The 15582-nt window shown below is 42.4% G+C and overlaps 1 protein-coding gene and 1 pseudogene across 3 annotated transcripts in view; one reads left to right on the top strand and one right to left on the bottom strand.

The window, feature by feature from the left end:
* LOC124777261 (organic cation transporter protein-like) overlaps positions 1-15582 on the bottom strand; it is a 320726-nt gene that overhangs the window by 207188 nt on the left and 97956 nt on the right. Inside the window, exon 1 of one of the 3 annotated variants that reach the window (XM_047252590.1) lies at positions 8469-8640. The exons of the other annotated variants lie outside the window; for them this stretch is intronic. The gene's annotated coding sequence lies outside the window, so the exon portion shown is untranslated. Of the gene's footprint in view, positions 1-8468; positions 8641-15582 lie in introns of those variants that run through there. 3 annotated transcript variants of the gene reach the window in all.
* LOC124778915 lies at positions 6253-6370 on the top strand (annotated as a pseudogene).

Here is a 15582-nt window from a genome sequence, read left to right as displayed (position 1 = left end):
TAACATTTAAAGACTCTCGAAGATCCCTAAAACTTCTTTCTAAGGAAATGTCTGTAGAGAAGCGAGAAAAACCGATGTCGTATATCATTAACAGAGATCTGTGTTCAAGAATCTATTCAATTTATTCTGTACCTTGCGATGTGTTATGGTAATAACTTTGTTTTCAGTATTAATTGTTGTTTTTAACTGACGACTATGCTCCCGTACTCAGTACAGGATTTTGGTAACTAGCTGATGATATCATGTAGGCAAGGGGATATTTCTTATCAGACTGAAACAAGATTTAATACAGAAAACGTACAAGTTCCACGAAAGAAAAATCGACACCATATCTAACTATTCACGTTATGCTGAAGTTTTTGATACTTCAACGAGTTTTTGACTGTTCTCGTACATTTAGTATTGTAAATGAATTTTAGGATATGGGTTCAGCCTTTTTGCAAACCTACTGCTTTTTCTTTTTACCCGAACATATTTCAGCACCTCTTTGCCATCATCAGTGGGTTCTTTGTTTATCGAAAAACGTGGTTTTACATTATGTGGTTTTGCAAGACCAACTCTATAGTGTCCTAAACTGATACCTTGTTGTGTTTTGTTGTGACTGATCCTCCTCCTTTTGGATTTCGAGGGCACTGAATACACATATTAATGCAATTTTATAAAAGTCTGTTTACTTTGCAAGATGCAGTGAGAACTATGTTGTTTTTCCACCGACCGGCTTAGGAAACGCAACATAGTGCTTACCGCATCTTACGAAGTAAAAAGGCGTTTATAAAGAAATAAATTACATTCATATGTGTGTGCAGTGTCCTCGGAATCAAAAGGAAGAAGGATCAGTCACAACAAAACATAACAAGCCATCAGTGCAGGACATTATAGAGTTGGTCCTGTAAAATGACAAACTGTAAAACCACGTTTTTCAATAAATAAACAACCCACTGATGGTACAGAGATGCTGGAAAATGTTTAGGAAATAAGAAAAAGCAGTGTGTTTGCAAAATAGCGGAACCCATATCCTATAATTTAACTGAAAATGCGGACAGTATGGACGAGAGCTGCAGATCCAAGAGATGAGTAAATGAACTAATTTATTTGTTCGCAATTTCAGGTAAAATTATTGCTGAGAGACCTCTCGAATAGAGTATAGAAACTCGGTGTCTTAATGTAAGCTTACATAACACACTGTAAACGATTTGTACTCTAATAACAAATGTTTTTAGTTTGAATGGCATTGTGTTAGAACAATGTACATCCTAGTTTTAATATTCGGTATCATTATTTTAACAGTTAATAAATTTATCAGTTGAATAAGTGGAAGCAGAGGTAACTCTACATTTTACGATGGCATCTGATTCCTGTGAGGCCATCTCTGTGCACGGTTGCAGGACTGAATTGTAGCTAGACGAGGTTGCACAAAATACTGAAATTGGCCTTCAAGACACAATCTGGTCGCGCGTGACTGTCTAGTTACTGATGTACAGTATTATTTAACGAAGCAGTTCATCTCAAATATTTACGGAATAGTTTAAGAGATTCTGTTTTTCACACGGATGAATTGTTAGGCAGTCTCACTGAACTATGTATAGTCTCTCGTGATCGTTTAGTAACGTACAGAAATACAGGTACCAGCCTCGGATTTTGAATGGGAATTATAATAATTTCGTTGGGTAGTGTCGTAAGTATAAATGAAAGGGAATCTGATGCGTGTATCTCTCTTAAATTCTGTAGTCAGATTATGAAAAATTGCAATATTTAGAACTTAGGATTTGTTTGATGTAAGGTGTCAATATGAGCAAAATTCTTTTGGGTACTAGGCAGTGTCAATCGTAAAACTGAAGTTTCTACCGCCATTGCAACTATTCTGTTCAGGACTATTAAAATGCATTTAGGTTATATGGTTGTTTTAGTGTTTCACAATGATGCCGACTAATAACAAAACGATTTTACTCTCGATAGCATTTATCTGCAGTTAACATCAAACATTAATATCTCACGCCAAAGTTCGTGATTTCATGCCGTAAATGTCACTGTAAACCTTAAAAAACCTTGCTGAACTTGTTTCTCGAAAAGGTATAGAACGTCATTAAAAAGTATGTCGCTCTATTTTTTTTAAGTAGTTGCTCCGGTAGGACGGTAGAAAAGAGAGGCAAACTTGCAGGAAAGTTTCTCGGGTGAGGCATCGGACGTCATTCTGAAGTTCCCACAATATTTCATCCTCGTAACTGACCAATACCTTCAGATGCGTCGATACACTGCTTAGCTATGAATGAAGCTCCTTCATTATTCCAGACTAATTTGGAAATGTGCAGGCGTGAAGGAACTAAATTCGGTACCCAATAGCGAAGATTCCGTAATGGGTATCGTAAAGGTCAGCTACACTGACGATGATCCGAGGACTCCGGCGCATGTGCAAAGGCTGTTCCTGGTCTCTGCCGTCGGTCAGCGCAACGCCCTCTCCCGGAAGCCGCGCTGGGATGTAGCCATCCTCTCCGTTGTAATCCCAATATCTATGTCCTCACCGATGCGTCATCCCTTCGATAGCTAAAAGTTCCCATTGTGGCCGCTGCCAGCCCAACTGCCCGCGCTGGAACCATACTGTGCTAAATTCAAAACCTGTACCTCTTTTCACAAGAGTTGTCTAACAGTGAATTTCCACCGCTTCTTTTATTCAAATGGTTCAAATGGCTCTGAGCACTATGGGACTTAACATCTGAGGTCATCAGTCCCCTAGAACTTAGAACTACTTAAACCTAACTACCCTAAGGACATCACACACATCCATGCCCGAGGCAGGATTCGAACCTGCGACCGTAGCGGTCGCGCGGTTCCAGACTGAAGCGCCTAGAACCGCTCGGCCACACTGGCCGGCCCGCTTCTTTTATTACACTAACGCAGAACGAAGACGTTGACGAGAGAATTTTGGAACTGTTGTAAACCATATTGTGCCACATACTGAGACAATGCTCGGCCACTAGCAGATTTCTGTGGCTGGTCCTTCGACGCAGCTGTCTTCCACGGCGCGAGAAGTTTGTCCGAAGTATGGCTTGTGGCGAGAGTTAGGAGCCTTAATAACGCCGGACCTTCTCATACCAAGAGCCTAGAGGAGCTCAGAGTTTCATTGACGGGCGGATGGCGCATTTAACTTTATGTTTCTATTTTTGACAAAACACCGAACTCTTCTAGGCTCACTAAAGGACAATCTTGGTTTGACAAGGCCCGATGTTTATAAGCTTCCTTGCAGTTGCGCGAAGTGATACATCGGACAAGCTTGTCGCTCTGTGGAAGACAGCTGCGTCGAACGTCGACGACACAAATGTCTGGATCAACCAGAGAAATCTGCTAGTGGCCAAGCATTGTCTAAGTAAGGGGCGCAATATGGTCTGAAACAGTACCAAAATTCTCTCGTCGACGTTTTCGTACTGACACAGTGTAATTAAAGAGGAGGTGAAAATTCTCGAATCAACAAATCTTGTGATAAGAGAAGTAGGTTTACAATTTAACACAGCATCGTAACCGGAGCTGTGGGTGATCACGAAGAAACACTGTTTCTCATGTAAGGAATGACGCTTCGGTGGCGACATAAATATTCTGATGGAAACGACTAAAGTAATAACACGCTAGCGCGGACGCGTATTTCAGATTGCGGTTTCCGACAGAGGGCGTTGGTCTGACCGATGGCAGTGACCAGGAACAGTCTTTGCTCATGCGCCGAAGTCCTTGGATCATCGCCCGACAAATAGCGTAGCTGCTCTTTCCGCTACCGATCATGGAATCATTGCTATTGGGTACCGAATTTAGCACTTTCACCCCTGCCCGTTTCCTTCTTAGACTACCCTAAACTGGAGGCTTCGTCCATACTTCAGCTGTGTGTCTGTCACAACTGGGGATGTCTGTCAGTTGTGCTGATGAAATATTGTGGGGAATCTCATAAGAACATTCGACGTTTCGCCGAGAACCTCAAGCAACACAAGGGCACAATTGTTTCCAATGCAGCATACTGCTTGCTTCTTTATGTGCTACTATTTGCAGCAAATTTCTATTTGATACCTAGTACAGTTTACGAATATTCTGTTTCTATTTGGTTCACCTTTTGTATAAGTGGAACAATATATTAGTAAAAATTTATTCGTTTGGGTGCATCGGGTATGGATGTTGTCATTCTCTACTACTTTGAGTTTATATGCTGTGAGAGTAATATTTTCTAAAAAGAAAAGATCATTGTGTGCCTTACTAAGAAAACGGATTACGATATTTAACTTCTTAGCGTCGTGTAATTGATTCAGTATTCTGTGAACAAGTTATCTGATTTGGGGGGCCTGATTGTTTATCCTACGTTGCTACTTGGCGGCAAACTGTATTTTTCTTGACGAAACTCAGGAATGTTCAAAATATTCAAATGTGTGTGAAATCTTATGGGACTTAACTGCTAAGGTCATCAGTCCCTAAGCTTACACACTAATTACCCTAAATTATCCTAAGGACAAACACACACACCCATGCCCGAGGGAGGACTCGAACCTCCGCCGGGAGCAGCCGCACAGTCTACAGTCTATGACTGCAGCGCCTCAGACCGCTCGGGTAATCCCGCGCGGCTCAGGAATGTAATCGTACGATCGTTGTCAAGAAGTGCCTTGAGATTGTGCTGGAGGATCAGGTCTCATCAAAAGAATGTTTCATTCACAAATCCCTGCAGTAACACTATGCATGTTAGATGTACCTTGGAACTGGTAATACGTGTTGAAACGGAAACCAGAAAGTAAGAAAGTTACCCTTTCTAACGGATGTACTCATATGCTGCTTGAAAGTGAACAATGGTTTTGTCGCATACTGCTTAACTTTACCGTACAAACTTCTATAGTTTTCATATTTTTCGCTTTCGAAAGGTTTGCATTTTGATGGTCTTTTCATGTCATCATGGATACCAGTGTAGATTTATGACCACAATGTTCTCGTCGCTACAAACTAAGGATCATTCTCTACAGGAAGTTAATTTTCAACGATGAGACTGTACTGAGAATCGCTTTCTTCAACAAAGTACTGGGCTTAGCACCGACAGAAAGCTTCACACATATACTATATGTTACGTATATGTCACAATAGTTTGTGAAAGAAAGATCAAGAGCATTACGATATAACTGGGTTACTTTAAATATTGGCGTGTAGCACTATGTCTCTGATATAGGTTGTAGAGAGAAACATAGCTGTTGCATCCATCATAGAACGGCAGCTTTCTTCTGTAGGATACAAGGGTTGGATGAAAGTATGGTAATACCGCGAGAAATTTATGCTTGGACATAAATGCAGTTACTAGGCAGGCCTGCAGGCTGTGCCGCTATTTTTCACCATGAACGGCACCTGTTCTATGTCCTCAACAAATTGCAAGTGTCAGTCATGGTCGGAATACCGTTCTGTGGAGTTGTGAGTCGTCATTTCAGAGCTAATTGAATTCGAACGTGTTGCACGTATGCTGGATGCTTCCGTAACCAAGGGTGATGCAGTGTTCGGTGTTTCAAGAGGAAGATTTGTATCGCATAGTGTGAAAGCGGTAAGACATATCCCATAAGTCAGGATGTCGACGGATGTGTGTGTTGAGTGACCGTGACAGACAGTCGCTGACGTCAGCTGTGACGAAAAACATGAGGACCTCTTCAAAGGTCACTGCTTAACTGAGTGTCGTACTTGCGAACCATGTCAACATCAAAACAGCGCGAAGGTATCTCCGTCGCAGAACCACTCTTTAGTGATGCAAATGTCTGTAACAGGAAAACGTGATATCGAAGTCATAAAAAATCTGGACTGTGGAGCAACGGGACAAAGTAATTTGGTCGGATGAGTCTGTTTCCAACTTGCGCGTCCAGAGTGAAACATGTAGGGGATTTGGTGATGATTTGGGCAGCGATATCTTGGTATTCCATGAGGCCCCATGGTTACTCTGCATGCTCGCGTTACTGCCAGGACTCCTGTTCACACAGCTTGCTTCGTCCAGGACTGGGTTTTGTGTGCACGAAGATGAAATGTCGCAACCCCTCCCCCCCGCTCCTCCGCGGCTACCAAAATCACCAGATCCCAGTATTGTCGAGCCTTTGTGATCGTCTACGGACAGGAGGGCGCGTGATCGCTATCCACCTCCATAGCCGTTACCTGAAATTGACACTATTTTTTAGGAAGAATGGCATAAGATTCCCTTGAAAACAACACATGACCTTTATTTATCCATTCTGAGACGGTTGAAAGCCGTTTTGAGTGTCAATAGGCAACGGCCTTGCCGCAGTGGCTACACCGGTTACCGTGAGATCACCGAAGTTAAGCGCTGTCGGGCGGGGTCGGCACTTGGATGGGTGACCATCCGGGCCACCATGCGCTGTTGCCATTTTTCGGGGTGCCCTCAGCCTCGTGATGCCAACTGAGGAGCTACTCGACCGAATACTAGCGGCTCCGGTGAAGAATACCATCTTACGACTGGGAGAGTGGTGTGCTGACCCCACGCCCCTCCTATCCGCATCCTCTACCGAGGATGACACGGCGGTCGGATGGTCTCGGTAGGCCACTCGTGGCCTGAAGGCGGAGTGCTTTGAGTGCCAATGGGTTTCCTACATCGTGTTGGGAATGCTAATGTGCTGAGTTTGCATCTTTGTCCTCTCCCAGTATATGGAGTGGCTATGAAATTTATAATTATTCTGTTTAGCAATGTACACTGAAAGCACAGTACTCAGAAGTTATTGACAGCGGAGCAAGAAACGTAGACGGTAATCATTAATAGCGTTCCATAACGCACAATCCTTCGTTATTTTTGTCTTTGAGTGTGTAAATGATCTTACAATTAACACACAACATATTTAGTTCTTTTTTGCAAATGACAAGAGCATTATAATCATTCCCAGAAGATATTCATCAGTAGAAGAAATCTGAAGTACGTGCAAGTGCTTGATACGTTAAAACTGTTGGGATGCGTCTGTTGCGAGCAAGGATCTGTGCTTGAGTGCTAGCCAGACACGCTGATCTGATCTGTTAACTTTCACAGAGCGTAATTAATTCTTATAAATTGGACTTTAAAATAGTGACTGACTGATTTTCTGCAAGTCGTTTCATAATACTTAAGTTAGACAGAGTACTCCGTTCAGCACACTAAGGGATGCAATATAAACCATAAATGTAGTAAATGCATAAGAGCACGATCTCAAAAACTTAAGGTGAGAATCTAAACTGAAAAAAGCCGTACTTTGGAATTAGTTTAGCAACTCATTTCATCCAGTTCTGCAGTTCTCATAATTCCAACTCTCACAGAGACACAAATCAGCAAGTTAGGTGGATTGCTGATTTTCGTTCCATAATTTCCTATAGAAAATATTTCAGTATATGTCATCTTTAAGACAGAAAAGTTTTCATTTGAAAAAAGCGTGCCCTAAGAATAATAATATCCATGATCGTCTAATAGACTATTACTTTTCGTAATCAGGTTTTTGATGATTGAATCTGAGTGTAAGCCATTTGGTTTAGATGTAATAACGATTTTCGTAATTATAATATCGAAACAATCAATTATCTTCCCCAGTCTTCATCAAAATCAACTTTAGCTCAGAAAAGGAGACTGATGCTACTAGCAGTTTGTTTTACTGGTAACCTATTGACAAAGATGTGTGACAGATAAAAGTGAACTTGAAAGCTTGTTCGTATATTCTCCGGAAAGCGATGAGAATCCTATTACTGCAGTGAAAAGTACGTGGAGTCCGTAACTACAATAATTTTTTTTGCTCAACACATTGTTCAAGACGGTTGACAACTGACTTTATTATATTTTTATGATAACAGCAGACTTTTCTGCCACGACTACACGAACACAGCAGATCATATCTTTTGCAGCTCATCGAGAGCAGTTTTCAGCAACATGAACAGAAAAGAAGCAAGCGATAGGAAATAAAGTTCAATGTTTCATGTAATAACAGGCTGTTATCCGTGCTTACATCACTGTACACTGTAACGAACACACTAATAAATTTTCCTGACAAGCTAAAAGTGTGTTTCGGAACAGGAAACGAACCTGGGCTTTCTCTATTCTCGTAAAAAACGGAAAGTATGGTTATCGGTAGCGACTCTATGAAAAATAAACTAAAGAGTACATTCAAAACAAAAACTGACAAAATATACGAATATAGACGTATAAATATACTTTCTGTGCTTTATTTACTTTTGCAACAAACCTCGTAATAAGGCTGTAGTTACGATTGTTGCTTGGACGGTATTAATAACGTGTAAACAGACACACACATGTGTGTGATGTAGGGTGACAGGGGTCTCACAACAATTTTTTTTTTAATACCAGCAGATTTTCATGCACCACTACAGGAAGAAAGCAGATCGGATCTTTTGCAGCTCATCACGAGTGGGTTTTCTTATTGAAGTCTTGCAAAAACTAATAGCATAGTACACACTTGCATGTATCTTGCAACTAATTTCGTTAGTCCACTTACCTTTGCTCTACGAAATCTTCCTTATATCGTTTCCTAAATTGAAATATCAGCTAGCAGCTTATGAATGACAGTTTTAGACGACAATGGTGTGTACGCCACTAGCAGAAGGGCAGGCTACTCCTCCGCGCCAGCTTCCACTGTCTTTGGAGCCACCGGCGAGGAGTGAGCGCGCCGAAGACCTACAGGCCCAACAGAGCGGTCACGCCTTCTTGTGCGTCTGCGTCCTGCGCAGGCGCTTGCCGCCCCTCTCCCCCACGTTCCCCTCCCTCCCCCTATTAAGCATCCTCAGACCGCTTGTGTCTCAACACAAATAATGCTTGCCGCGATTGTAATTCATTGTAGCGTTGCATAAGAAATTATATCTGGAAGCCGAATGGTGAACGTCTTCTGTTAGCACTGCATGTTGTAGGCTTAGGCTCTGACGTCACTGGGCGCGCCTGTTGTTTTCCCTAGGCGCATTGTGCCTCGCGTAGAGCATGGCTCGGCGGCGATAGGAGCTATTCAAATGTTGCTGTAGTGTTTAGGCGATTTCTACACTCATTTAACAAATTGCAATCGCAATGATTAGATAGAGCGGACATTTATCATTATCAATATTACACGATGAATGTTATTAAGCGTGAAAGTATCCTAATACACTGACAGAAAAGAAATCGCAACACCAAGAAGGCGTCGTGTGGCATAAACGAAAGTTGGTAGACGTGTTTCAATATCTGAAACATGATGTCTATTCAAATTTCGCTCCAGCCTCATAAAAGTGACACTAGTAGGGCCAGTAAGAATACGCAAATCAGGTTTGCTTTAAATACACGCAGGAGCGCACGTGAGCGTCAGTTACCTTTGAGACTGGACGCGGTGAGTTGATGTTAGTCAAGAATGCCTTTAAGGCGACACAGACGCCGTTATGAACACCTCAATGAGTTTGAATAAGGTCGGGTATTTGGACTGCAAGAAACTGGATGTTCCTTACGCGATATTGCAACAAGACTTGGCAGGAATGTAGTCACTGTACGTAACTGCTGCAACAGTGGTCACGGGAATGTACTTTCGCAAGAAGACCAGGCTCCAGGTGGCCACAAGGCACTACCGAGAAGGAAGACCATCGTGTTCGCCGTTTGGCTCTGGCACATCGTACTGCATCTGAAACAGCAATTTCAGATCAGTTGGCACGATAGTGACACAACGAAATGTAACATATCCGTTACTTCAAAGACAGCTCCGAGCCACACGCCCTGTAGCGTGCATTCCACTGAACCCAAACCTCATCTGTTTGCGACTTCAGTGGTGTCAAGCGAAAGGTCAATGGAGGGCGGAGTGAAGATCCATGTGTTTTCTGATGAAAGCTGGTTCTGCCTCTGTATCAGTGATATCTGTGTGTTGGGTGGGAGCAAGCCAGTTGAGGACCTGCAACCAACCTGTCTGCATGCTGGACACACTGGACCTACACCTGGAATTATGGTCTGGAATGTGGTTTTGTATGCCATCAGGAGCATTCTCGAGGTTATTCTACGCACGTTGACTGCAAATTTGTACGCTAGTTTGGTGATTCAACCTGTAGTGCTGCCATTCATGAACAGCATTCCAGGGTGTGTTTTCCAACGGGATAACACTCGCCATCATATCGCTGTTGGGACCCAACATGCTCTGCAGAGTGTCGACATGTTGCCTTGGCCTGCCCGATAGCTGGCTCTGTCTCCAGACGAGCACTATGGGACGTTAACGGACAACAAGTCCAGCGTCATCCACAACCACCTTAAACGTCCCTATACTGTCTGACCAAATGCAACAGGCATGGAATCCGATGCCACAAACTGACAACCGGCGCCTGTATATCACAATACATGCATGATTGCATGCCTGCGTTCGACACTGTGGCGTTTGCACCGATTATTAATGTACGAGCATTTCGATTTTGCAGTGGCTTATCTCGCGCTTACATTAACCTGTGATCTTGCAATGTTAATCACTTTATTATGTCACCTAGAGAAATGTATTTCCGAAATTTTATTACTCCGATTATTTTTTGATGCGATTTTTTTCTTCAGCGTACAACGAACAAAAATTTCATTCTTTTCGCACGTCGCCAGAGCCAATTGAAAGTTTAAAATAGAATGGGAATGAGTGGAAGCGAATTCTTATATAATCTTCCTGGGCACAATGAACAGTGTGCATCGTACTTGTAACCATGAAATTTCAACGTAAACGATGGTCCGAACAGGGCTGTAGTGTTCCATTTGTGACATGGAAGTTGGATAGTGATACGGACTAAGTGTCGAATAACTGACATGCACATACAGATGTAAAGAAGAGTCCTGAGAACATCGTGAATTGCGAGGATATCAGCTGGCTCGGTTCTGAATGAAATAAATCTCAAGAATGAAAATCACAACTATTTGCGTCTTATTGTGAGGAGAGGAAAGGCACTGAAAGAATTCCTCATATTCTGGACTGTTGAGGAAAAGTACCTGGCCGATAATAAGACGGATTTATGTAATTAAAAAACCAATTGGTCTCAACTTGAAATTTCTTTGAGAAACAAAGCAGGAAGGCATATCATCCAATACATTCGTCGACAGGGTATGGAGTGTCGAATGCAATTTAAATATGGACGCCTTGTCATACAATTCGTGATTCTTTGTACTAAAAAATGAAAAAAGCCTAGATCATTTAATTTTTTCATTTTTTAATAGAAAGAATAGCGGATCGTATGACAAGGCGTCAGCCCGGCACTTTATCTTAAGGGCTCCAAGTGCGAACAGGAAATAGAGGCAACAGGAATTACAAAACTGTAACATTATAAACAAAACCATCAGAGAAAAAATAAAAAAAACATCGAAACATTATGTAACACATACATAATTGGCGCCGTAAGGTGTGGTTCGTCATCAGTGGTATGAATGATACAACGCTAACCATCCCTCGAACTTTTACATTAATTTTCTTACAGTTTTTGACAAACTGCACCTTGCGCTACCTGGTATGTATGAGTTACATGGTGTTATCACTTCTGTGCTTCCTATGATGGTACTGTTTATAGCCTTACACTTCTGTATTTTTTGTCGCTTCTTTTTCCTATTCCCAAGTAGACTTCAATTTATTATGGCAATTTAAAGAGTGGTCACCGATCTTATTGTCATAATTATCACATGAAAGTTTGAAAGTATTTGCATGACAATTACACTGCTGGCCATTAAAATTGCTACACCACGAAGATGACATGCTACAGACGCGAAATTTAACCGACCGGAAGAAGATGCTGTGATACGCATTCACACAAGTTTGGCGCCGGTGGCGACACCTACAACGTGCTGACATGAGGAAAGTTTCCAACCGGTTTCTCATACACAAACTGCAGTTGACCGGCGTTGCCTGGTGAAACGCTGTTGTGATGCCTCGTGTAAGGAGAAGAAATGCGTACCATCACGTTTCCGACTTTGATAAAGGTCGGATTGTAGCCTATCGCGATTGCGGTTTATCGTATCGCCACATTGCTGCTCGCGTTGGTCGAGATCCAATTACTGTTAGCAGAATATGGAACCGGTGGGTTCAGGAGGGTAATACGGAACGCCGTGCTGGATCCCGACGGTCTCGTACCACTAGCAGTTGAGATGACAGGCATCTTATCCGCATGGCTGTAACGGATCGTGCAGCCACGTCTCGATCCCTGAGTCAACAGATCGCGACGTTTGCAAGTCAACAACCATCTGCACGAACAGTTCTACGACGTTTGTAGCAGCATGGACTATCAGCTCGGAGGCCATGGCTGCTGTTACCCTTGACGCTGCATCACAGACAGGAGCGCCTGCGATGGTGTACTCAACGACGAACCTGGGTGCACGAATGGCAAAACGTAATTTTTTCGGATGAATCCAGGTTCTGTTTACAGCATCATGATGGTCGCATTCGTGTTTGGCGACATCGCAGTGAACGCACATTGGAAGCCTGTTTTCATCATCGCCATACTGGCGTATCATCCGGCGTGATGGTATGGGGTGCCATTGGTTACACGTCTCGGTCATCTCTTGTTCGCATTGACGGCACTTTGAACAGTGGACGTTACATTTCAGATGTGTTACGACCCGTGGCTCTACCCTTCATTCGATCCCTGCGAAATCCTACATTTCAGCAGGATAATGCACGACCGCATGTTGCAGGTCCTGTACGGGCCTTTCTCGATACAGAAAATGTTCGACTGCTGCCCTGGCCAGCACACTCTCCAGATCTCTCACCAACTGAAAACGTCTGGTCAATGGTGGCCGAGCAACTGGCTCGTCACAATACGCCAATCACTACTCTTGATGAACTGTGGTATCGGTGATGAAGCTGCATGGGCAGCTATACCTGTACACGCCATCCGAGCTCTGTCTGACTCAATGCCTAGGCGTATCAAGGCCGTTATTACGGCCATAGATGGTTGTTCTGGGTACTGATTTCTCAGGGTCTATGCACCCAAATTGCATGAAAATGTAATCACATGTCAGTTCTTGTATAATATATTTGTCCAACGAATACCCGTTTATCATCTGCATTTCTTCTTGGTGTAGCAATTTTAATGGCCAGTAGTGTATTTTAAAATGTAATGAGAAAATCCAATTAAATCAACAGAAGAAAGTCGTAATAATAAATCAGGAAATTACGGATTATTGTCAGTATAAATTTGGACGAAATATAATGTATTGGATGCTACAAGAAACAAATTTTGTTCCTCCAGATTAGAAGTCAGAACAATCGCTGCATTATACAAATAAGCCTACCTGCTTGCATCTCTTCCATCTCTAACAGGGGACAGAACATCAGGATACTTGATAACTGCCATCTTGTACGAAACCCAGCGTAAAGGAGATAGGCACAACAAGAAATTAAGTTTCGTGCAACGTCTCTCACTTTCAGTTGCTTATCATTCAAACACAGTCCTCCCCCTCCCCCCTTCTCCCAGCACCAGGCCAACAATGAAATAACTGTTCCATAAAGTTTCGGGGTTGGAGCTGGGTGACGTTGACGTCGACGTCGACATCTGCTGCAATCCTAAAAACTTATAGAATTTTCATTACCCATGAAAATATCAAGAACAACAATAAAATCATTAATGTTGACCAGCCACTAATCACCTGACGTCCCATCGAATAGGCTTATAGTTCTGCTTCAGTTTGATATCATTTCAAGAACTTCTCAAATTGTAAAATTGTGGTATACAATACTTCAGTTAATCAGTCTTCCCACAGTCGCACTGATAAAAAGATTCCGGTTACATCAGCGTGAGAATTTTAGATCTGAGGGCACCAGCTTTAAATTCCGACATGTATTCCCACTACATTAAAGTCTATGGAGCGGCCCAATGCTACGTTAAAGTTTATGACGCGGGAACGCGCTCTCCTACCTAACGCTAACCAGCCGACGTGTATGTCGGATAAAGGGGACAGCAGGTTTTCTAGTGTTTGAGATTCTGGCAGGATATAATGATAAATTTAGTATAGGGAAATGGCTCCACTAAACCGACAGCTTGTCTTCAGATCCGCCACGGAATGAGTAGAATTACAGTACCTGAATTTCTACGAGGTCAGAACAGCAATGTACACCCAATTGCATTTCTTTCTCGACATCAACTCAATGTGCTTTGTCCACTGTTTTTCGAGTATGTAGGTACACTACGTAAAGAACGGTTCTGGCAGATTTTCAAGATTCCAAGGGTTTGTATATCTTTCCTATGGGCTTAGAATTTTTTTCAGCAACATTTAACATTTTTTTAAGGTGTGGGGAAAAGGTGGAAATCAGAAGGGGATGACTGTTTCATTAATTTGTACTTCATATTCAATCACTCCAAAAAGTTTCGATACTAGATTCATAAAAATAGAGGTAAGTTAAGATAGTTGTTATGTCTGTTATCTCGTCAAATCTTTGACCTTTCATGTGAATTTTTGCACTTTGTTTTGTTGTGGTAGGTTTTATTGATACCACCAAGCTTCGTTACCGTGACTGTCAGTGCTTTGTATTTTAGCGAAATCGCGGCAGCCGACGAGCACGTAGTTGTTTTTGTTCGGCAGTCAGGGTGTATGGGACAAACTTTGTACACACTTTTCTCTCTTTCAAAACAGTTTGGATAGTGTCTTGACTACTTGATTTACAGATGTTGCACCATTGCGATTTGTGACACAACAAAGGTGACATGCTATGGCCGCACGTCCATTTAACACTGCCGGTTCATAGCTACTGGTTGAATGCACACTTATTTACAGTTTTTAGTTCAAGCTGCCTCAATAGTTACTGCGCTGGGGTCGATTATAAAGGAACAAAATCGGTCTCGGAAATTTTTTGAACGGTCGGTGTATAAATCGTATTTCCCTTCGAGAAAGCAACATTGTGAGGTGTATTGTCATGATGAAAGAGGACGCTTTTCTTTTAGAGTTGAAGTGTCGTCGGTTCTAGGCGCGCAGTCAGTCCGGAACCGCGCGACTACTACGGTCGCAGGTTCGAATCCTGCCTCGGGCATGGATGTGTGTGATGTTCTTAGGTTAGTTAGGTTTAATTAGTTCTAAGTTCTAGGCGACTGATGACTTTAGAAGTTAAGTCGCATAGTGCTCAGAGCCATTTGAGCCATTTTGAAGTGTCATCTCGCTTTTTTTCATCCAGTTGGTCCAGTTGAATGACGTAGTACTTTTTTTGTCTTTTGGAAGATAATGAATAAGGATAATCGATCCTTTTTATATCCTTAGCCTGTGCCAGCATATTAAACCAGTTTCGCCTTTTTTAATTCAAATGTTCAAATGTGAGTGAAATCTTATGGGACTTAACTGTTAAGGTCATCAGTCCCTAAGCTTACACACTACTTAACCTAAATTATCCTAAGGACAAACACACACACACCCATGCCCGAGGGAGGATTCGAACCTCCGCTGGGATCAGCGGCACAGCCCATGACCCTTTTTTAGTGCAACAGCATCGACTTTCATCCAATGATTTGATTGTTGTTACATTTCTGACGAGTAATGGCCTCGAAGGAGCAAGGAGGCAATGGCAGATTAAGGAAATTTGGTTCTCCTCGTCTAAAACAATTTTTAGCAAAAAGTAGTTATGAAGATTCACTTGAGAAGAGTTAATCAGAAGCGTACCTTTGTGT

The sequence above is a fragment of the Schistocerca piceifrons genome, chromosome 2 (genome assembly GCF_021461385.2).
Source record: "Schistocerca piceifrons isolate TAMUIC-IGC-003096 chromosome 2, iqSchPice1.1, whole genome shotgun sequence".
NCBI classification, from domain to species: Eukaryota; Metazoa; Arthropoda; class Insecta; order Orthoptera; family Acrididae; genus Schistocerca; species Schistocerca piceifrons.
The sequence above is the reverse complement of the archived record's forward strand: the minus strand, read 5'-3'. Positions and strand labels throughout refer to the sequence as shown.